Below are 25,036 nucleotides of genomic sequence, written 5' to 3' on the forward strand. Positions count from 1 at the left end.
TCTCACTCATTTTCACTCACTCATACTTAGTGACTGTAGGAAAGTGTCTCTTTTGACATGGTCCCCCCTCACGTTTTGCCTGTTATCTGGTACAACTTTGGCTGAAAGTGTGGTGTGTTCCTGCTAACCAGGGCCCCAGCATCAGTGTTCCTTCCCTAAACTGTGCCTTTTGTTCCACAATTGGCTTCCCTCTAAAAACCTTGTAAGTCCCGAGTAAATGGTACCCCTGGTACCTAGGGTATTGGACCTCTGGAGGGTTCCTAAGGGCTGCAGCACAAATTGTGCCACCCCGAGGGACCCCTCACCAAGCTCATGCAAACTGCCATTGCAGCCTGCGTGTCTTAGTGCAGAGAAAACTGAAGAGTCGACATGGCACACATCCCTGTGTGCCATGCCAGCAAAACACTGCATGTGGTATAGGTAAGACACCACTACAGTAGGCCCTACAGCCCAAAGGCATGGATGCACTATATCCCATGTGTGGACATATCATTATGAGTAGATGTGTCCATGTAATATCTAAGCAAAACCTTAGATATGGCAAGTGTACAAAGAAGCCATGACGAGTACATGGCTGGACACTCGTAGTTATGAGTTCCCCAGATACATATTGGCTTCACTGTACCCCAAGGTGTTTGGTACCATACACCTTGTCTTAATAAACCCACACTGATGCCAGTGCTGGATTAATTAATAAATGCACACAGAGGACCCCTTACAGGGGCCCCCCCAAACACATACCGACTACTAGTATGTTGACTGATTGGTCGCGACCATCCAGCCACCATAAACAGGTTCCTGACCTCCTGAGGTGAAAGCCTACAATCTTGGTGACCAGGAATAAGGCCTGCTCTGGGCAGAGGTGATCACACCTTGTCCAAGTAGGATGGGCATTCCAGGGCTGGAAGCTTCAAAGGCCTGCAGCCTTTGTTATGTGGCCCCGGGTCTCACCAGATAGTGGAGCTACCCACACCTCTGTCCTGACCCCAGTTTTTGATGGCAAGACAGGTGGGGAAATTAGTTAGATTAGAAGGTGTGCCCACATGCAGCCAGCACCACCCCTAGGGCGGTGTTCTGCTCGATTTTCCCGGCCTTCTTGTGAGGAACAATGATGGAATTTGACTTCAGTCTCTTATCATTCAAGTCTAAGGGTTAGAGTAGTGAATGGAGCCTATTTACTAGGCACTTCGACATGATTCTGTGCTCTTCCCCATAGATCAGGGCTTGCACACATAGCCTAGGGGATAGATTCGTTAGTATTAGGGATAACCTGTCCTGTAGTGAGGGTATTTCATGGAGCTGTGCTGAATTCAGGCCTGGTAGGCCTCAAACGGGAGAGACTCCATCTTTCTTTCTGCTCCGGCAGCTTGGGATGCTTCTAGGTCAAATGTAATGTTTTAGTTATGAGGTGTTATTCGCTTGGAGAGAACCGGTTCAGGCCGGCCCTTATCGAAGGATTGTATTTTTCTTCATGCCGAAGACACTACATCAGGCCGGCCGGCTGGGAACGTGTCCTTGGTACGGGGAGGTACAAGAATTTGGTGGGCGGCAGGTTACGGGCCGGAATTTTCCATGAGGAAACGCACCTCTATATTCGTGAAAGTCTGAGGCAGTTACATGTTCAGTCCGTAGGCGGCATCTAGCCGTTAGCAGTAAAGCTACTACTTATTCCAGGGAAGACAGACGCCATCTTGAAGGCGGAGAAGAACCGAGAGACAGATGCTCTCCTAGCAGAATAGCCAGAGAGGAGAGAGTAGCCGATAAGGAAGAGGTCCCAGTGACTCGGAGAAGGGTGATTCCAGGCGAGCCGAGGCACAGACGAGAAGGGAACCTAGATGACCACTGAGTGCAGGCTACATACTACTAAGGTGATGTCGACCCTTTCTTATTAGAGTGTACAACTTAATCTTTCACTTTTCTTTGCAGGTTATGTGTTATATTGTAATGTTATGTGATTGCGTATGTAATGAGTAATAAAGTACCCAGTTTGTAGTGAACCAACATGTGCTGCGTGTTCTTGTATGAGAGGGTAGCCTATTCTTCTAGTCAGCTGCGGCTACATGAACAGATGTTAACCCTGATCAGGTAAGTGGTAACTGAATAAGGGAAAGAGGAGCCCCTCGAACCTGAGAACAGGCTATGCTCGAACTGGCAATCCTTGTGTGATCTGATGAATAGTGAGACTGATTCCCTTTTTGTATGTTATGGTGATCATAGGATGAACTGTCGTATGAGACTGCCGTCTAGGTAGAGAGGTCTGGATTCGTATAGGATCGCGAGGCCGCCACTTGTGATACTGTCGTATGGGCAGAGAGGTCTGGATTCGTAGGGGATCGCGAGGCCGCCGATTGTGCTGAGACTGCCGTCTGGGTAGAGAGGTCTGGATTCGTATGGGATCGCGAGGCCGCCACTTGTGATACTGTCGTATGGGCAGAGAGGTCTGGATTCGTATGGGATCGCGAGGCCGCCGATTGTGCTGAGACTGCCGTCTGGGTAGAGAGGTCTGGATTCGTATGGGATCGCGAGGCCGCCACTTGTGATACTGTCGTATGGGCAGAGAGGTCTGGATTCGTATGGGATCGCGAGGCCGCCGATTGTGCTGAGACTGCCGTCTGGGTAGAGAGGTCTGGATTCGTATGGGATCGCGAGGCCGCCACTTGTGATACTGTCGTATGGGCAGAGAGGTCTGGATTCGTATGGGATTGCGAGGCCGCCGATTGTGCTGAGACTGCCGTCTGGGTAGAGAGGTCTGGATTCGTATGGGATCGCGAGGCCGCCGATTGTGCTGAGACTGCCGTCTGGGTAGAGAGGTCTGGATTCGTATGGGATCGCGAGGCCGCCACTTGTGATACTGTCGTATGGGCAGAGAGGTCTGGATTCGTATGGGATCGCGAGGCCGCCACTTGTGATACTGTCGTATGGGCAGAGAGGTCTGGATTCGTATGGGATCGCGAGGCCGCCACTTGTGATACTGTCGTGTATGGGCAGAGAGGTCTGGATCCGTATGGGATCGCGAGGCCGCCGATTATAAGAGGTCTTGGTATGTATAGTAGGAATTCCCTGTCCTTAGGTGATAGATATATGTGGTTGCACTATTGTAAATAGGTTCTAGGGAGGGGGTAACGTTCTGGCTGGGTTAGTGAGGCTCTGATGAGCGGGTTCTATCTGATCCGAAAACCCAAGCAGAACATTTGGCGTCACGAACCGTTTACGATACCTGTGTGCGTTGTGGTTGTATCGTGTTTGCTTTCGGCGCGTGCGTGGTTTCGTTTGTATATTATTTCTATATAATTGTGAGTGTAGTTTTTTTTTCTTTTTCTTCTTTCTTCTTTCTCTTTTTCTTTCTTTTCCGAGATGTTTTCTAGAAAGTCGAAATCTACTTTTAAGTTGCCCGTTGATATTTCCGGCTGGGATTCAACGCCTTATGAAGCCTTAGCCCGTGAGTGGGCTGATTCTACGGGTTTGAGTGAGAATTGGAATTCTTTTTTGGAGCTGGCGGAGCCGGCTAATGTGATTACTTGTTTACAGAAGGCGCCGGTATCTAAGGGTGATGAGCTTCCCGTTTTGGGGCGCAGAGGTTGGATTGTTCTGTCTGCGTACAGGATTCTGCATGAGAGGTTGTTGAAGTTACAGAACTTGCATAAGGATTTGGAAGCGAACTTTGTTGAGATTCAGAATGCTCATACTTTGTTGCGATGTCAAAATAAGTTGCTTGCTGATAAACTTGAGACGTACCAAACTATTGCCGAGAGGGCGGCTGTGCGAATTGCTCGTTATAAATACAAGAATCGGCGTGGTCGGGTTTCGACGCGAAAGGTGCGTCTGGTCGTGGCGAAAGCCGGACTGGATTGGAATCCTGATGAATGGGATGGTAATATCTGGAACTCGAGTGATTCTCCTTCCTCGGGTGAGGAGTCTGCCAAGCGCGAGTCCTCTCGCTCCGGCTGAGATTGTAAGTCTGCTTCTTGCGCCTCTGATGGTGCACCCCGTGATTGCGCTCGTCCTTTGAGCGGGGTCGATGCTTCTTACACTGATTGTTCCTCTACGTGTACTGGTCGAGCTCCTTGTGATGCTCGTCCCGCGGTCTCGGTGCATCCAGTTTTTCGGCGGAAGTTGCAGCAGGCTCCCGGTGCTCCGAATGGTATTGCTTTAGACTCTTTGGAGGATTTTACTCAACAAGAAATTAGTGATATTTTGCAGCGATTTCGGCAGCGAGCTGGTGAGACCTTACTCACATGGATGGTGCGCCTTTATGAACTGGGCGCTGCTGGCATTATGTTGGATGCTGGCGATTGTTTGAAGTTTTGTTCCTTGAGTTCGGATTCTACTGTACAGGATCATTTTCGTAACTTTAATGTTGGTGGTCAAATTTCTTTGCTTCAATTGGCGACTGAGGGTTGTAATCAAAAATATCCTACTGAGTCTGACTGGCCTGTGAATGACAAACCGTGGTATACTTTGCGCGATGCTGCGCAACGTCTCAAAGAGGAGGTGATGAAAACGGCAATTTTTCTAAATACTGCTGACAGGTTGCTTGATGGTTTCTTGACATCTTCTGTGCGGAATCGTATTATTCGTTCTTCCCCTGTTGCTTATAAGCAGGTCATGATGACTTTATTGATTAATCAGACTGGTAACATGTTATCTGTGGTGCTGGAATCGGTACGCCAACTCGGTGAGTTGGGTGAGTGGTTTAAACCTGAACGGCAGTCCCGGCCTGACACTCGTACTCCTGGTGACAATAAACTTACTAGACGTGATATGTTTTTTGGTCTTATGGCCGATGGTGTGCGGAAGGAGGACATTGATGGTGAGACTACTTCTCGTTTGTGGGAAATGTTTCGCAAACGTGGCTTGGATCGAAAGGAGGGTGCCCGGCGTGTTCGGACAACTGAGTGTGATCGTGGTTTTTCTGACGGTAGCGGTGATGACGACCGCCGTGGGCGCTCTGATCGTCGTGATGATCGATGTTATGTACGTGATTTGTCCCCCCGTCGTGAGAGAGACAGGGAGAGAGAGGGGGAAAGAGAGAGGGGGAGAGATGATTATGTTAACAGCAGACGTAGAGATGATAGGGATCAATCCCCTGAGTTGAGAAGGAGAGAGGATCGACACATATTGGCCGATCGAAACCCGCAGTACAATGCAGAGAACAGGAATCCATTTCGTAATGGAGATGGATATGAACAGGAGGTATCGATACCTGGGAAACGTGAGAGTCTTTATCCTGATTTATCCTGGTACACAGAACGCAGTAAAGATGACTAGGAAATAGGTCAAGCTCCAGTACACAGATGGGCTCACAGAGATAATAGACCCTATGTAGATATTGATATTTATTGGAGACATCGTAATATCCAAAGGGCCCGAGCATTGGTAGATACAGGAGCGGAGGCCACTCTTATTCATGGAAAATCAAAGAAGTTTAAAGGTCAGCCTTTTACAATTACCGGATTAGGTGGAAAGGAAACTCCCGCAGTTCAAACTTTACTTGAAATGAGAATAGGTAGAATTCCTAGAAAAGAATACTCTGTATTAGTGGTGCCACTCTTAGAATTCATAATTGGAATTGATATTTTGAAAGGAATGACTTTGCACTTAGATGATGGATGTTACCAATTTGGAACTAAACATTATATATCGTCCAGGCCTGTACGGGTTGGTCGTTTAAGAATGCCCCCCATAAAAGTTCCCCAGGCGACAAAAGTGGTTCGTCAGAAGCAGTATCGTATTCCAGGTGGTCATGAAGAGATTAGTACCACTATTCAGGAGTTGGTGGATGCAGGAGTTATAACCCCAGTTACTTCTGCTTGGAATAATCCTGTTTGGCCTGTACGTAAGAGTGATAATTCTTGGCGCATGACTGTTGATTATCGAGAATTGAATAGACACACACCCTCTTTGACTGTTGCAGTACCGGATGTTATTACCCTAATTGAAAGAATCCAAAAACATCCAGGTACATGGTATGCGTCCATTGATATTGCTAATGCTTTCTTTTCGATTCCGATTGCCCCTGAGTGTCAGGAACAATTCAGTTTTACGTGGAACGGGCGTCAGATGACGTTTAGAAGTCTTCCCCAGGGCTATGTGCATAGTCCTACGATATGTCACCGGCTGGTGGCAGAGCATTTGGCTGAGGTACGGGTTCATCCGCAAATTCAGATATGTCACTATATTGATGATATTTTGATCCAAGGCGAAACACAAGAGGAAGTTCAGACCCAATTAGATAGAGTCATTGAGTGCTTGCGTGAGAAAGGTTGGGAAATCAACCCGGATAAATTACAAGGTCCGTCCCAGGCTGTGAAATTTTTGGGCATTAATTTGCATGAGGGGCACCGAGAAGTGATCCCTCAGGTTAAACAGAAAATTCTTGATTTTGCAGTTCCGAGGAATAGGAAAGAAGCCCAAAGCTTCATTGGCTTGTTTGGTTTTTGGCGCCAGCATATTCCTCATTTAAGTCAAATATTGGCCCCTTTGTACCAGGTCACTCGTAAAAAGAATGCATTTGAATGGGATAAACCACAGCAAGATGCGTTCAATCTGGCAAAAGAAGCAATTCAGCATGCTCTGGATTTATGGCCTGTATGTGATGGTGATGTGGATTTGAATGTGTCTGTACAAGGCCTTTATGCGAATTGGAGTTTGTGGCAGAAACAAGGCAGGAGTAGAGTACCGTTAGGTTTCTGGACCAAAAAGTTACCTGATGCTGGTGAGCGTTATACACCTTTTGAGAAACAGTTACTTGCATGTTATTGGGCTCTGGTGGATACCGAGCAATTGACTTTGGGACATGATATAGTTTTGCGACCTGAAATTCCTATCATGCAGTGGGTTATGAGTTCGCCGAAAACTCACCGAATTGGACACGCTCAAGAGGCGAGTGTGATTAAATGGAAATGGTATATACAAGACAGGGCACGTGTGGGACAAAAAGGAGTTGCATCTTTGCATGAGCAGGTGGCACGGGCGCCATCAACTGAGACTGAGAGTGAATGTTCCGTACCTTTAGTACAGGAGTCTCCTGTTAAGTGGGGTAGACCTTTTGATGATTTGTCCGCAGAGGACAGAAACCATGTCTGGTTTACGGATGGTTCAGCAAGGTTCATAGGGACGAAACGGCATTGGAAGGCGGTGTCCTATAATCCGATCACACAAAAATTGCTGAGTACAACTGGTGAGGGTAAGAGCAGTCAATTTGCTGAACTCTATGCTGTTTATCAAGTTCTGAAACAAGAGTTACCTGGCACATGTCATATTTTCACCGATTCTTGGTCTACTGCCAATGGGTTGGCAGTTTGGTTACCGACTTGGCATTCCCATAGTTGGAGAATCCATTCAAAAGAACTGTGGGGAAAAGAATTATGGCAGGAGATTTGGGAAATGCTCCCACAGAGTACTGTTACAATCTTCCATGTGGATGCTCATACCCCGATAGACTCTCTTGACAAATTCTTTCATAACATTGCAGATGAGAAATCTAAAATTGCTGAGGCAGTGGTGGACAGGCAAGATTCTGATATTGCGGGATTGGCGAAATGGGCCCACCAGAAAGCAGGACACTTTGGAGAGAAAGCCACTAGCAGGTGGGCTGCTGATCGAGGAATTTATATTCCCCTAGATTTAATCAAAAATGTTATTCTACATTGTCCCATTTGTCAGCATATCAGGCAGCGCAAAGTGCCCCAAATTGTTAAAGGTCATTTACATCGCGGGAAATTGCCCGCTCAAATTTGGCAGATTGATTACATTGGTCCACTTCCTATGAGTAGGAATTGTCAATATGTTTGCACCATTGTTGATACATACAGTGGCCTGTTGGTGGCCCTTCCCTGTAAGCAAGCTACCCAATTGAATACTATTAAAACATTGGAATTGATTATGATGTATTATGGTGTGCCATTCCAAATTCAATCTGATAATGCATCCCATTTTCGTGGAAGATTGGTACAGGAATTCTGTGTGTAAAACAATATTGAATGGGTGTTTCATATACCATATTATCCACAGGCCTCGGGTCTTGTGGAGAGGTTGAATGGCCTGCTGAAAGATCAATTACGTAAATTAACAGATGACAAGTATAAGAATTGGCGAGACTTTTTGCCTCAAGCGCTATTGATTTTGAATAACCGTCCTTTTTTAAATGCTGAATCCCCACTTATGCGTTTGTTTCCTCCGAATGTTGATGCTAAGCCCAATGAAATCAGAGAGACCGTGATGTACTGGGAGATTACTCCCGGAGCTTTGGCTCCATGTAGAGCGACCCCAGGGTCGGCAGGTTTAGACCTGCATGCCATGGATGACACCGTTATAAAAAGTAAGGATCGAGTCATCATTGAAACTGGTGTTGGTGTTCATATACCAACTGGAAATTTCGGATTAATCGCCCCTAGATCGGGGCTGGCTGTAAAAGGCATTCGGGTGCTTGGAGGAATCATTGATAGTGATTATCAGGGAGAGATTAAGGTGCTCCTGCTGAATAGCAGTGAGGTTGACTTACTGATACATCAAACTGACCGAGTGGCTCAATTGCTAATAATGCCTGTTTTCAGTGGTGAGATCACAAAAGGCACTGCCCCAACGTTGCTAACTGTACGAGGCCAGAAAGGTTTTGGCTCCACAGATAATCCTGGGGCCAGAGTTTGGGTGCAGTCGCCTAAGAATCCCCCTGAACAAGCAGAAGTCATTGCAACCGGTCAAGACAACACCATTTTAGTTATGAGACCAGGGAAAGATAGCTGGGAAGCAGTCCCGGCTGACAAATGTTACTTACGAGAATGAATAATGCCTGTATTTGATTCTCTTTCAGATCATTCTTTGGACTGTTGCTGCAGGATGTGTCGGCGTTGGACTCCTCTTGGGCTGGTACGACGAGAGAGGAGGGATCCCATCAACCCGGGCTGAGTTGAGAACCCGAGTGTCGCGTTCCTTCGCTGCGTGGGATTCGTCATCGAACTTTTGGATTACATTAGCCAAACAAGTAACTAAAGCCCCTCATTTCTGCTTGACACCGATGAGATCGGTGACGGACATTCTAGCGACTTGTTTAGTTGCTGTCCCTGCTTCATTGGAGACTTTGACTCATATTTTTAATATATCAAATGCTCGCCCCAATGTTCTTCTGGGCGATTTCGCTGCCCATGAGTATTGCCCCTTGTGTACTGTACTGTCAGACCCGATACCCCCCATCCAGTCCCAAATAGTTACCTATAATATCACACAGGGTGATGTGTGTTTTTTCCTTACTTGTGATCCTAGTGCAATTTCTGAATGTATGCGTTCAAGATTGAAAGGTGCCACTTCATTCACCGCTCATGAACGAACTTTGTGCCTTCAAAGGACACCGAAAACATGTACTTCTGTTCAGAATAACATGACTTGCAAGAGTTTGGTAGTTACCCCCAGTCATTATCGCACGATGTTACTACCTGCCGGATGGCTTTTCTCATGTGGTAATACTTCCTGGCCATATATTCCCGCAAATATTTCTGGAGGCCCTTGTGCCATTACTAGACTGAGCTTGTTAATGTTTTCTCCACATCCGAATGCCAACTCTCGTGTGATTCGAGATACAGTGAGGTTACAGGAGGATTGTGACTCATCTTTGCATTTATATTCCAAGTCTGAATACCTTAGCCTGGCTATTTCAATTGTTGGTGTTCCTGCTTTGGCAGTTTATAATGCCAAATCTATTGGGAAAATGGTCTGCTGGATGGTGAAATCCATCAATCATACTTCTACAGTCCTGTCTGACATGCTATTAGACGCCCAGGGTGAACGTAGGGCTATCTTGCAAAATCGAGCGGCCATTGATTATCTTTTGCTTAAACATGGACACGATTGTTCTGATTTTGAGGGTCTTTGTTGTTTTAACTTGTCGGATCATACAAAATCCATTCAAGCTCACATTGATAAACTACATGACTTGACAGAAGAAGTTAGAAAACACATTGACCAGGGCTGGTTTGACTGGCTCTTTAATTGGTTACCTGATTTGCATATGTTACGTCAGATATTAGGAGGTATTCTGATTACTATCGGCATTTTGATTTCTATCTGTTGCTTTATTCAGTGTATTCCTTCACTACTTCAATTCTGCACACCTGGTACTAGACATAGATCAGTTAGTCTTGTTTCATATTATTCTTCCACAGATATTAGTTCTGTTTAATGAATGTATAATAGACTGAAGTCAAGGGTGAAATGTTCTGCTCGATTTTCCCGGCCTTCTTGTGAGGAACAATGATGGAATGTGACTTCAGTCTCTTATCATTCAAGTCTAAGGGTTAGAGTAGTGAATGGAGCCTATTTACTAGGCACTTCGACATGATTCTGTGCTCTTCCCCATAGATCAGGGCTTGCACACATAGCCTAGGGGATAGATTCGTTAGTATTAGGGATAACCTGTCCTGTAGTGAGGGTATTTCATGGAGCTGTGCTGAATTCAGGCCTGGTAGGCCTCAAACGGGAGAGACTCCATCTTTCTTTCTGCTCCGGCAGCTTGGGATGCTTCTAGGTCAAATGTAATGTTTTAGTTATGAGGTGTTATTCGCTTGGAGAGAACCGGTTCAGGCCGGCCCTTATCGAAGGATTGTATTTTTCTTCATGCCGAAGACACTACATCAGGCCGGCCGGCTGGGAACGTGTCCTTGGTACGGGGAGGTACAAGAATTTGGTGGGCGGCAGGTTACGGGCCGGAATTTTCCATGAGGAAACGCACCTCTATATTCGTGAAAGTCTGAGGCAGTTACATGTTCAGTCCGTAGGCGGCATCTAGCCGTTAGCAGTAAAGCTACTACTTATTCCAGGGAAGACAGACGCCATCTTGAAGGCGGAGAAGAACCGAGAGACAGATGCTCTCCTAGCAGAATAGCCAGAGTGGAGAGAGTAGCCGATAAGGAAGAGGTCCCAGTGACTCGGAGAAGGGTGATTCCAGGCGAGCCGAGGCACAGACGAGAAGGGAACCTAGATGACCACTGAGTGCAGGCTACATACTACTAAGGTGATGTCGACCCTTTCTTATTAGAGTGTACAACTTAATCTTTCACTTTTCTTTGCAGGTTATGTGTTATATTGTAATGTTATGTGATTGCGTATGTAATGAGTAATAAAGTACCCAGTTTGTAGTGAACCAACATGTGCTGCGTGTTCTTGTATGAGAGGGTAGCCTATTCTTCTAGTCAGCTGCGGCTACATGAACAGATGTTAACCCTGATCAGGTAAGTGGTAACTGAATAAGGGAAAGAGGAGCCCCTCGAACCTGAGAACAGGCTATGCTCGAACTGGCAATCCTTGTGTGATCTGATGAATAGTGAGACTGATTCCCTTTTTGTATGTTATGGTGATCATAGGATGAACTGTCGTATGAGACTGCCGTCTAGGTAGAGAGGTCTGGATTCGTATAGGATCGCGAGGCCGCCACTTGTGATACTGTCGTATGGGCAGAGAGGTCTGGATTCGTAGGGGATCGCGAGGCCGCCGATTGTGCTGAGACTGCCGTCTGGGTAGAGAGGTCTGGATTCGTATGGGATCGCGAGGCCGCCACTTGTGATACTGTCGTATGGGCAGAGAGGTCTGGATTCGTATGGGATCGCGAGGCCGCCGATTGTGCTGAGACTGCCGTCTGGGTAGAGAGGTCTGGATTCGTATGGGATCGCGAGGCCGCCACTTGTGATACTGTCGTATGGGCAGAGAGGTCTGGATTCGTATGGGATCGCGAGGCCGCCGATTGTGCTGAGACTGCCGTCTGGGTAGAGAGGTCTGGATTCGTATGGGATCGCGAGGCCGCCACTTGTGATACTGTCGTATGGGCAGAGAGGTCTGGATTCGTATGGGATCGCGAGGCCGCCGATTGTGCTGAGACTGCCGTCTGGGTAGAGAGGTCTGGATTCGTATGGGATCGCGAGGCCGCCGATTGTGCTGAGACTGCCGTCTGGGTAGAGAGGTCTGGATTCGTATGGGATCACGAGGCCGCCACTTGTGATACTGTCGTATGGGCAGAGAGGTCTGGATTCGTATGGGATCGCGAGGCCGCCACTTGTGATACTGTCGTATGGGCAGAGAGGTCTGGATTCGTATGGGATCGCGAGGCCGCCACTTGTGATACTGTCGTGTATGGGCAGAGAGGTCTGGATCCGTATGGGATCGCGAGGCCGCCGATTATAAGAGGTCTTGGTATGTATAGTAGGAATTCCCTGTCCTTAGGTGATAGATATATGTGGTTGCACTATTGTAAATAGGTTCTAGGGAGGGGGTAACGTTCTGGCTGGGTTAGTGAGGCTCTGATGAGCGGGTTCTATCTGATCCGAAAACCCAAGCAGAACAGGCGGGCCAGCTGATGTGGACCCCACTATTCAAATTCCTCTATCTTGTGTAGGAGAGAATTATTCTATTAGGATCAGGATTATGCCCACTTTCCGCAGGAAGTGGTCATAGAGAGGGTGAGGTCACCCCACAGCTAGGCAACCCATTGGCTACTACCTGGTACTCCCCTTTACGCCCCTAAATTTAGTATTTAGGTGGCACCCCTCAACCCTGAACTTCAGATTCGATGGACCTAAAGAAGAAAAGGACAAAGAAGAGCTGCTGAGCCCGAGAACTGAGTGTCTGCTGTGGACTTTTGTCGCAAACCCTGCCTACCACTTCTAGACTCGACAATCGAGGGGAACTGTCTCTTCCTATCACTGTGTGGCCTCTAAGAACCCCAGTGGACCTCCAGCCCTCTGCTAATCACTCAGGTACTCCCTTGGAGTAGAGAAGCTACTCCCCTGCAGCCACAAGCACCGTACTGCAGACTCTGGTCCACTGACTTGCAGCTTCCCGGCCTGACCGGTTCAGCAACTGACTAAAAAGAGGTACTTGTGCTCTGGAAGGTCAAGTGTGGAGGCACTAGGACCAACCGGAGCTGGGCATCACCAATACTCAGGGTACCAGATGCCCTGCAACAAAGACTGACTGAAATAGACCAGTCAAGACTCCAGCTGCCCAGGAAGTAAGCACCAGTTGAGGGACATCAGCACACCTGAGACTCACTCCATGAGTGGCTTAGCCATCCTGAGATCGCCTTCCAAGTTGTTTGCCCCTGACCGCTAGAAGCACCTTTATGCATCAAACCCAGCTGACCTACCTGCTCTCCACCCAGCCCACCTGGCCTGGGTAACAATGAACCAGCTGTACTCTCTTGTCCCTAGGGTCCTTGAGACCTCAGCCCATTTGGGAGCCCTTGGACCTGCTCGCAAGTCCCCTAGTGCAGTCTGTTTCCAGGTGGCCCCCCCTTCACGATCAATTCCGTAGGGAGCAGGAGACAAAGTACGTAAAGGGTCATGTAGGTCAAAAGATAGCAGGTATTTATTTAAACAAAGTCAATTTTAGAATGCTCACAAAATAAGAAAAGCGTGGTGTGAAATAGTGATAGTTTTAAAAAGACATCGCATTGACAACAATATAGTAGTTGAATTCCATAATTGATCTTTACAAGTTATAAGGAATTCATGTTGTGGGGTGGTCGACGGCGTTTCGAACCCAATTATTGGGGTTCATCTTCAGGACAGTGGTGAGCATGTATTTTGAAGTTAAACTGCCCGTAAAGTTCCTAGAGTCTCCAAAGTGGGAGGCAGGGGCTTCAAAGGTTAATTATTTGAAAACAAGCAGCTTGGCAGTACATAGATCCGCCTGGAGAATGTAATTTTCTTTAGAGGGGCGACAGGGCAGTGAATGGGAGCCTGAGGCCGAGCAGTCAGAGACGTCCTGCAGCTGTTGGGGCTGGCTGATGAATGCGGCCATGCCTGGGTCACCTTTTCTATTGGACCCTTTTGGGCCATCCTTGAACCATTGTTCTTAACTCTTCATTATCACCCCAGGTTCACATATCGGGGTACCCTTGTCTCCTAAAACCCCCCTTCACGATAGCACACCAGCTACCAGCCTCACCAGCACCCTGCTCCCAGCAGAATCCAGGCCGATACTAACAAACTGCTGGTAGTGCTTTGAACCTTGGCCCATTACCACTCTAAACTCCAAAGATGAACACCTGAATTCAACTGACCTGACATTGCATTTTCGATTTTCCTTCCATAAGAATGCATTGTGCATTAAGGCGCACAACTATAAAAGCTTGATTTTCTTGTACGATTTTACTAATGCAAAACTACTTACCTTTGAACAAAGTTCTCAGTTCAAAAATATATATAAAAAAACGAAAAAATTGTTATTTTCTAAATTGGTCTCAGATTTATTCTTTGAGTGTATGTCTCATTTATTGCCTCTGTGAGTACAACAAATGCTTAGCACTATCCTCTGCTAAGTCTAACTGCCTGCCCACACTAGCACAAAAGAGAATGTTAGTTTTATCTAGTTTAGACTCTGTCAACCATTTGGGGATCCACTGGACTCTCTGCAAAGTGTACTTCTTTTTAGCACACTATATACAGAGCCAGCTTCCTACAATGACACTCCGACCAGACTTTGACTTGGCAAAATAAATCCCTTGTCATGCCTTAAACTCTCAGTGTATTACACATAATTAATCCCTAAGGTGAGAGGTCTCAGAGTGTTGTGTAGTTCCCACTAATCCATAGGACCTGCACGTTTGTTGGACAACATAAACTTTGGGTGAGGTGCCTAGACTGATTCCGGGCACCCCGCAGGATATGTTGGCCTAGAAACAAGTTAGCTCACAGTGCCACCATAAACCCCCCTAACCTTACCAGGGAGCAAATGGTTTCTTGCAACCACTGATTATGAAAACCCCCTCAGGGATCGTGGAAACAGAGCAGAACCTTTAGCTCAGTCACTCGGGCCTACTTTTGCTTAGAGAAAAATGCAGAGAACACACACTGGGATGTTTTCAGTATATTTACTGAACCAATGTTATTCTTGTATAGAATACATGTGCTTTGATAATCAATTGACAGAAGCAAATGAAAGTGTTTATAAGCAACAAAAGCTAAAATAGTAGCTATAGTTCTACATTGGTGCTAAAATAGTGTCTATATGAAAGCATATAAACAAGGCAGTAATCAGGCGTATTACTATTATGCAAACCCTACTCTGTGTGTACCTAGAGTGTGTCGGTATGAAGCCAAGAATCCCCCAAGGGACGATCCAACCCCAGTACCTGGCGGTAGAGAATGTAACAAGAGGCCTAAGGGCCGGGTATCCTAAAATTGATTCTGCCACATCTTTGTTGATGTGGTGGCTGACAATTAGATCTTATCTTAAGTTCTGTCCGCTCCGCTGATCCTCCGTGGCGTTAAATATACAAAGATTTTAAGCCTTAATTCCTCAACATCTACTGAAAGTATTTACACCAAATCACAACCAGCAATGGCTAATACAATATGTCTATCCTTTAATGTACCAACGGCTATTGGTTTTGTCAATGCTTGTTTGGGCTTACCTAAAAGTGGTAATACAATTACAAAGGAAGAAACAAGAGGCAAATGGCTGACCATTACACCAGTGCCAGAGTGGGATGCAGTACACTACAAGTAGCAGCGCAGCAAGTGAGTGGTTCAGTAGCATTATGAGGTCATTTGTCAAACATGTCAAATCCCCCCTAAGATAGGTCCTAGACAGCCCAAACGGCAGGGTGCAATGTAATTAAAAGGTTGGACATGTACTTTCAAGGTTTACATGTCCTGGTAGGGAAAAAGTCTTACATTTGTGTTTTACAACTGTGAAGCCTACCTCTCCCATAGGATAACATTGGGTTGCCTTATTACATTTGATAAGTGCTAACTTTTGCTTGGGAACAGGCAAAAAAATCATGATTGGTGTCTGAGAAATTGTAATTTAAAACCCTCTTTAATAGTGAAGGTGAGTTTTAAGTTAGAGTTTTGAAACATCCACTTTTAGAAAGTTGACATTTTCGGATCCTAACTATTTGGTGACTGCAGCCTGTTCCATTACTTGGTGTAATTGACAGTTAGACTTTGTTTATTCCTCCCAGACAGCCCCACAATAGTTAGATTAGATATGACTGGATGGGCCATCACTGGGGGAAGGCAGAGCTGGGCACAGCCCCACTTGCAACTGAATAGGCGTTGTCCTGCCTTCACACAAAAGACTTGTCATCACTGCATTGTTTATGCATCCAGCTTGGACCCAGGGCAGGGGTGACAGGAAACTTCAAGCACTTCAAAGCAAATTCTCTAGAACTTCTCCTAATTCAAAGAAGACACCAGATATAATCTGAGGACCCTCAGACCCACTTTTCAGTTCACTTTCTGGACTTGAGGGAGGACTCTTAGTAGACTGCCTGGTGCTGTGGCCAGTTGTGTACTTCGGATGACTGCTTTGCTGCACCTAGAAGGACTGTTCTGTTGCCTGAAACCTGCCTTGATCCCTCAGATACCTTCCCTGATGCTTGAGCCCTGTTCCACGAGTTGAACCTAGGATTACCAGAGTGACTCCAAAGCCTAGTTGGCTGGCTTCCTGATCAGAGCCGCAGGGAGAGAAAAGGCTCCAACCATCTTGAACCAACACCTAGACCTAGTCTGAATGAGTCTAACCCCCCAAATATTGCCTCTCCAGTCCAGGACCCTTGGTGGTGGTAAATGTTCCCAGATAGGCAAAATCCAAAACTTGGGACTTAGACAATTTTTGGCTAAAACTGCTCTGATAACTGAGAGAGAACCAGGGGCAACCTGCTTGTTTATCTTCCCAAGGTGTGTCGTGGGTCAGCATGACTTCATGCCAGCTCCCCTCCCTATGTTCTTCTCCACAGCAGCAAATCCTGTTCAGCTGTCCTTTGGCAAAGGGGTATCTGGCTTCATTGAACTCTCATCGGCTACAGCCTCCAGCTTTGTCCTGCTGGAGATTTTCGACTTCCAAAAAAGAGACTAAGTCCAAATATAGAACCTTCACCTCGGCTTCATCCATCGACTCCCCGACGATGACGCCACCTCGCACACCACCTGCACCCTTGCCCAGCTGAACTTCTATCTTCTCCGAGATTTTTTATTCAAATTTCGTCTAAGTCTGAAGGTAAGCACAGACTGGGCCCAATTCACTTTTCGTGTCCGACTTGCACTCCATCGCTGTCAGACATATTTTCTGTCATTGGTGTTTAATCTTTTAGGTGCTAGTTTTTACCTTAAACTTTAAAAATTCATAACTTTGTTTCTACCAACTGGATTTTTGTTGTTTTGGAGTCAAATAATTATTTAAAATGTACTCTATTTTTCTAAATTTGTGTTGTGTTGTCACGTTTTTACTGCTTATGTGCTACATAAATACTTTACCTATTGCCTCTAAGTTAAGCCTGACTGCTTTTGTGCCAAGCTCCCAGAGGATTAAGCACAGGTTAACTTATAGACTTTTGTGGTTCACCCTGACAGAGATTGTTGTTGCTGCTTGAGCAGGGTTTGCACCCCACTGAACCACTGTTAACTCAAGATTTCCTCTTGAAACAAAGAGTGCATTGCTGCAACATTATGATCCGATGTGGAACTGGCACCTCGAAATGTGCATTGATTCAAAGTTCTATAAACAACAACAACCACAAAAGCAATAACGTGTACTTGCATGGCTCGGATATTTACGTAATGATTGATAACAAAGCAATGTCTATTGCGCTTTATTCAGAAATAAACTCAGATAACCTTGGTTGTTTTGCCATTTCCACACTTCTGCCTGTGAAATAGTGACTATCAAGCAAAAGGCTCAGGTGCGTAATTGTGTAGTCATTTTGTGTTCCCATGAATCAAATCAATTCAGCAGCCAATGCCTATGTTCCATGTATGTAGTGCTGAAGTCAGACATGCAGCTGTTGAGGTGAAGGCTCATCTCTGAAGAGCGGTCTATCATTTCAGACACATCCCAAAGCCCTTGGAGGGTCTCTGTGAGCATTTGAAGATTGTGCATTGAAACTTGAACGCAGGTAGAGATTCCCTGCGCATCGGCAAGCAGCTATTTCTGCCATGAGAAAGCAGCTATTGCTGATTGACTGGCTTGTGAAATGTTCCTTTTTGTATTATTATTAGGCACTTTTTGGAATATGTGAGTGAGGTCAGACCTAAAATGTATTTTTTGTCAATTGTCTCCAAAAGTAGCTCTGCCGTTCCAGTGCAGTGGTGAAGAAAGGTGCGAGCACCAGTACTGACCCCCTGATGGCCCAGTGTTAACCTTGTGCTCAGCAATAAACCTCTCCCTATTACACATCCAGGGTTTGCAAAAAGACGTCACCCTGCCCACCTGCTGTTTATTTGCAGAAAACATGTCTCGGGTGCGCTCCAGCAACATGTGACTGAAATGGAAAACCTTAATTCATGTATCGTGTGCATGGTGCACTCATCTGTACACAGCCAACGTGTTAAATAAACAACAGCTCTGCTTTGTTTCCAAAGCGACAAACGGCAGCTATAAAATACATGAGAAAACACTGTAGAGTTACAAATTGACGTGTAGCAGGCGCCACTCCTCTGCAGCTGTTCACATCGGAAAAGCATATCGGATGCAGGCGGAGACTTCAGATCTTTTATGACACAAATGGCTTAACTTGAGCTGTCTCCCCCCTAAAAGTGTCTGTGCTTCAAAGTCCTTCAATGGGGAGAATGAAGTCTCCGATTTACTATTCAAAATCTCCTCTTTGTAGTGTCCAAATGTTGGCATGGATGGAGGAGTAAAGATACTGCCCACTGTCCAGAATACTGCCACTAAGTGCTTCAGATTTTCAAATCACAAAGTTAAAATGTGCACGGAGGATCCATAAAAAATGTAAGCTTGTGCCTAAGTAGTATTAATGGTCTGTGCAACCAATTACCTGACCATGCCCCGCCCCTCACAAACAACCGAACATGTACAGGGTCGGATTAGGATCACAATTAGGCCCGGACACTCTCAAAAAAGTGGCCCAGATTCCCTGATCATCCCTTTCATGGATCACCATCTGTTTAGTCTCACTGGAATCTGGCCGGTTAGTTTTTGTTATAGTTTTGTAGAGTGTGAACTCAGCCCAAAGTCATTGGAGCAATGCACATGAGCACTAGTTACATTACACAAGATCAAAAAAAATCATATTCGGTATAGAGATTAAGTAATTCGCCCAGAATGACAGGATGTTGAGCTGACCTGGGGCCCAAACCTAGTTTCATGGTCTGCAACTCTGACCATAGCGCAACTTTATGCAACCCTCTCCTCTCCCCCAACAAGTCCTACTAGACACTGAGGGTGAGGTCACAACACCTGGCTGCTACGGAGGCCACTTCACTTGCTCACCCCCTCCCCAGCCCATAATAGCCTCAGGCCATTTACCTGGCAAGGGAGGTGTCAAAAGCACATTGCTGCTGCTCAAAGGGGCGGTGGGGGTAGGCGAGAATGTCCCAATGTAACCCGCCCCCCTGTGAGGCCCTTGCAAACAACCCACCCTCCTGCACCCGCCATAGCTGAAACGTGATGGCCCGGCGGGGAATAACACTGCTTCTGGAAGGGCACAGGAGGCAGGGTGCCAAGGTGAGAATGCCCCAAAGACTAAAGCAACACCGGCCCCTAGCCTCATTTTACAGCACAGCAGGGGAGAGACCTAGATACTGGTGCCACATTAAAGTGGCCTGGCAGGGACTGGAAAAGAAAGTCAGTCTCTTGGGCTGGTTTACAGAGGCCTCAAAAACCGGCCCACAGGTGACCCCAGGGCACCGGCCCATCGTCCAATGCCTGATTGTCCACCTTCCCAATCCGAGCCTGGACGCTTGCCATTGTGTTCATGCTCCTGTGTCATAAAAATAGAGGAAGGTAGCGCAACACGTGTTAAATACCCCTTGTAGACGCTGTACGCTACCTAGTCGGAGACACGAGACCCACGTGGGGGACTGCGGACCACAGCATGAGTTGGCCTTTGCCTGTGATGGTTATCTCTGGCGGCTTGTGACTATGCTGTCTTCCTGATCGCCTTCGAATCTGGGGAACTGGGTTTGAGACTCAAAACATCCTGTGATTCTGGGAAAATCACTTAATCTCCCAATCTCCCAGTGCCTAACAAAAAAAAAAGAAAACAGAAAAGTGTCCTCATGTAATGCAACTGGTGCTATGTAAAGTGCTCTGATACCCGATTTGGGTCAAGTTCGCGCTATATAAAACTCTGAAAAAAACCCAGTTGGGAACTTGTTTCTACTAAAAAAGTTTTCTTCCTTTTGCCAATATCTATGGCGCCGTTTGACGAATCTTCGCAAAATTTTCAAAACTAATGGTCCACTTACATCAGCTGCTGTGTTGATAGTTTCGGGGTGATTTGTCAAGCGGGGGCCAAGAAAAAGGGGGGTCCCAAAACGTTTGTTCTCCATGTTCATTTCCATCGGAAACTGTTTACGCAGCTACAGCCTGAAGTGCTAAACAGAATTACACCACATTTGGCAGAAAGGTAGCTCTTGGTGCAGAGTGCACTCTTTTTGTTAAATGGTGTAAATCTGTTCAGTAGTTCTGAGAAATGTAAACATTTCTCAGATATACAAATAGGGACACGGAAGATCCGCGAACCCTCCTGATCGCGAGCCTAGGATCTGATTGGCTGATTGGTTAAACCGAATCACAAGAAAAAAGGTAAAAATGTCAAAAATTAAGAAAAGGGGGCAAGGAAAAAACACCCTGACCCCCTGGCCTGCTCAGGGGTTACCACAGGGTCCCCCAGGGCCAAAGAAGCATTAAAAAAAAAAACATTTTGGCAGGATTCGCATTGGATCTGCGAATTCGGCTGAAATGTTATTAAAAAATGAAGCGCAGACTTATGTGCTTAGTTTCCTTTAAGCCCCTGGGGACCGCCACCTCCCCTGGGCTATGTTTCTTAAATGCGGGGGCCACGCAGGCCCCCTGCAGCCCCGGGGACCACCACCTCTCCAGGGCAAATTATGTTAAATGCGGGGGGCCACGTGCCCAGTGCTTAATTTGTGCCGGTGCTTGCCGGTGCTAAGCAGCGGCACTTACTGAACAGGGCCGGGTCTAGACCTGGGTGGCAACTTACGTTATCAACTGCAGTGCACAACTTGCATCAAAATACATTTTGGCTCCACTCTCCCCGATGAAAAGTGCTTCAGCGCTTATCCGGTAATAATTCCATGCCTGCCCTTCTCTCAGTAGTGCAAGGGGGTGCGCTACTAATTGGGCTAGATTTGGCTCTGACTGAGTCTGCGCTGTGGCAGGTGAGGCAGCATGCGTAAACGTTTTTAAATCCACGCCCCAGCCGGCCAGCCCGCCTTTTCGTCATTCATGTGGGCGAGGCACACATGCAGGAGTCACGACGCACGCAACGGCAGTTGAGCATGACGCACTATTATGTGAAGCAGTGTATTGTGCAGTGTGCAGCAGCAGGACTCTAAAGGAATTCACAATAACTGTAACGCAGTACGTAATTAACAAATGCTGCTTTTTCACCGTGGTGGTTGCAGTGTGAACTTGAAATGAATGAGCGCCCCATATGAACGTTACGTAACAGCTCCTCCGAGTCCGACTCTGAGCAATCATGCCGCTATCGCTTGGCACTGTGTGTAATGTCGCTCAGTAATCACTCGAGGCACGTTGTAGATTTACCGCTATATTTATTTAGCATACATTTGTAATTGTACCGAGGAGCGCCGGCCGGCACTCTGCTCTCTGGGATGCTCGGCGCGCTAATGCCTGCGCGCGCACCCCGGCGCCAACATGGCCGCCTGCGTCACGTCAACGTGACGTGACAACAACTAGACCGCTACATATCTCCCCCTTTTACCAAACCAAAGATCAGTCACTTACAGTTCGCAGTTTAGTTCAAAGTCTTGGAACCTGGAAGGCCTTACAACTTGTCTTCCGCTCCTGGTCACCTTACCAATGTTCCCTCGAGCCCCTTGGCTCTGCGTTTCCTCGATTTCTGTTCCTCCACTCATTGCTCCTTCGCTGTTCATATTGCCTCTCGGCCTGTCCATCTCTACCACTGGAGTCTCACCCCCTAACTCGCCTTCTTGCTCCTCTCCTGCACCTGCTTCTTCCATTTTTCCACTTCCGCCCATCTTGTTCTCTTCGTCCTCGTCTTCCATGCCTTCACCTTCCGGACACCACTGCTCCCATCTCAATATCTTGTTGCACCGGGCCATGCGGTCCTGCGACCACACGTTCCCATCACTGAGCAGGGCCGCTCGATCATAAACTTCCTTAACCTGCATCGGCTTGCTGTACTTGCTGTCTCCCTTTCTTTGTAGAGTAGCCAGCTTTACTCTCACCCATTCTCCTATCTCTAAATGAGTGTCCTTCACATTCCTCCTCTTATTGTAGTTGTTGGTGTAGATGGCTTGTGCTCTCTCCAGGTTTGCTCTTACTACCGCCGGAGACCATTCACTGGTCACCACCTTCTCCTTCCAGATTCTGTTGTCATGCGTGAAGGGTTCACGTCCTCTCAATATTTGAAACGGGCTGTACCCCGTGCTTGTGGGCGTTATTCTGTAGGCCCATACCATGTTCTCCAACGCTTTCTTCCAGTCTTTATTACAGGTGATGGCCGCTTGTATGGCCCCCATCACCACTCTGTTAAATCGCTCCACCAGACCGTTGCCTGCCGGATGGTATATGGCCGTGTGCTTTACAGAGATGCCATTTCTCCCCATGAATTGTTTCCATCTTTCCGACGTGAACTGTGGTCCATTGTCACTTAAGATGGACTTGGGAATTCCTTCTCGGGTGAATGTTTCCGATAGAAACTCCAGGATGTTCTCCGTGTCCATGGATTCGCTCACTTTTATTTCTGGCCATTTGGAATAACGGTCAATGAGGACACACACGTATTTCTGTATGCTCTGGTCATCCAGCACCGGTCCTAGAATGTCTATTGACAACTCTTCCCACGGGTTTGAGGGATTGTCGAATTTTCCAAGGGCTGGACGTAGTGGTCTCAATGTTTTGTCAGCCCCTTGACATTGGGGACACTCTCTGACATGCCTCTCTGCTCTTACGTCCATACCTGGCCACCAGTAGTTCTGTTTCGATCTGGCCTTGAGTTTCCCTATGCCAAGGTGGCCTTCGTATAATAAGCCCAGCAGCTTGTTGATGAGATTCGTGGGGGGAATTACTCTGTCTCCCCGGTAGATGAATATGCCCTTGTCTCCTACTGTCAGTTCTTCTTTCACGTCATAAAATGGTTTGAGGTTAGTTCTCACCTTTTTCTTATCAGGCCACCCTTGTGTGATGTGCGCTCTTACTTCCTTAAGGTCAGCATCTTCTTCATAGGCTTCAGTCCACTCTTGTATGCTGATTATCTTCTCTTGGTCCTCTATGAGAGCTACAATCTCTCCTCTGTCCGCTGGGTCTTCTTCTCCCGGCTCCATGGCCGCCGCTCGACTCAAGTAGTCCGCCACTCAATTCTTGTTTCCAGGGATGTACTCCACATCGTATCTGAATTCCAACAGTTTTAAGGACATCTTCGATATCCGGGGTGTGGCGCTGGCGTGCCCGCTCGATGTTAATACCTTCACTAACGGCTTGTGGTCCGTCTTGAGCAGAAATCGGGTACCCCATAGGAACTGCCGGAACCTCGTCATGGCCCACACTACCGCTAACATCCCACCCTCGTTGCCACTGTAATGTCGCTCAGTAATCACTCGAGGCACGTTGTAGATTTACCGCTATATTTATTTAGCATACATTTGTAATTGTACCGAGGAGCGCCGGCCGGCACTCTGCTCTCTGGGATGCTCGGCGCGCTAATGCCTGCGCGCGCACCCCGGCGCCAACATGGCCGCCTGCGTCACGTCAACGTGACGTGACAACAACTAGACCGCTACACTGTGTGCAATCCTGGGAAACACAAAGTTTAGAAAATGCAATAAAAATACTTGCACGCAATTAATTATAAGATTCAAGTCCATATATTGCCCCGGTACTCTAACGTTCTTTCTAGAAGGTCACAGACGGTCCCCTTCTAAGCACTCCAAAAACTCAATCAGTAACTTAAACTGAGACAACCCACGGGGGAAGGGGACTGGGTGGGGTCCAGAGCTAGAGTCAAAATCAAATTTTTGATCATTTCAGTGATGAGTCCCCTCGAATTCTCAATGCCAAGCATTAAGCACTTGAGGGGCATCATATTTATACTTTGACTCCTGATTACGTGACATATGGAAGTCTTGTGAAAGTTCGAGTTTTGAAAGTACAGGTAAGGAAGTATATGAAGTCCAGGCTCCACAGTGACACAGCCAGAAGGCCTGTTAATAAAGGCAGTAACCGTAACTGCATTAACTTATGTAACCCAGCAAGTAACCAACGCTGCTTTTTCTTGAGGGTCGTCAGTGACCTATATTGTTGTAATTAAACTTTTTAGGTGACTTGATTATTGTAAATACAGTCCGAAATATTGGGGTACGGTGTGTTCCACTTCCACACATATCAGGAAGGGTTGTCTGCTTATTTTTTTTATTATTCATGCTGTTTTGAGCTGTTTGATGCAGTTAATATGTTCCCATTTTTTGGCAATGAGATGTGGTTAGATTTTGGTGTCCTGAAATCGGTACAACAGTTGTGAAAATCTTTGCACGTTTTGTAAGCTGTTTTGCCGATGGTCTTACTTTATGTGGGTCTAGAGACAGTGTATGAACATTACAATTTAGATACATATTGTAATTTTTGTGGAAACCTGAGATCAGCTGGGCTACATGCTTCTCTGCGTATTGTTGGTTTGTTGTGACTGGTTAGTTTAACATTGTCTTTGTCATACATCAATGCATTAAACCCCCTACTACTATGTGGTGATTGCTTGATTTCAGAATGTATTTTCATTTTACTTTTCACCGGAGACAGAGCTGGAATTGGCCGGAGTTAGCTTCACGTAAGGTTTAATGTAAAGTGTGATAGAAGACATTAGCCTTTTGTATCAACAAAGACACTGTTAGCATTTTAGAGGCTCAGTGGGCAGGACTGAAGCTATCTTTTCCTAGGCTAGCAGATTGAGTTCTCTCTACTCTGCCATCAACTGGCACCTATGTAATGGGCAGTGAAAAGCGTCACCCTATTATTAGGTTAGTGAGGGTCTTGCCATGTGGCAGTGAGTAAACAAACTACTGCCCTGTCATCGTGGGACTTA

Source organism: Triturus cristatus, chromosome 3_2, assembly GCF_964204655.1.
Source record: "Triturus cristatus chromosome 3_2, aTriCri1.1, whole genome shotgun sequence".
Taxonomy (NCBI): Eukaryota; Metazoa; Chordata; class Amphibia; order Caudata; family Salamandridae; genus Triturus; species Triturus cristatus.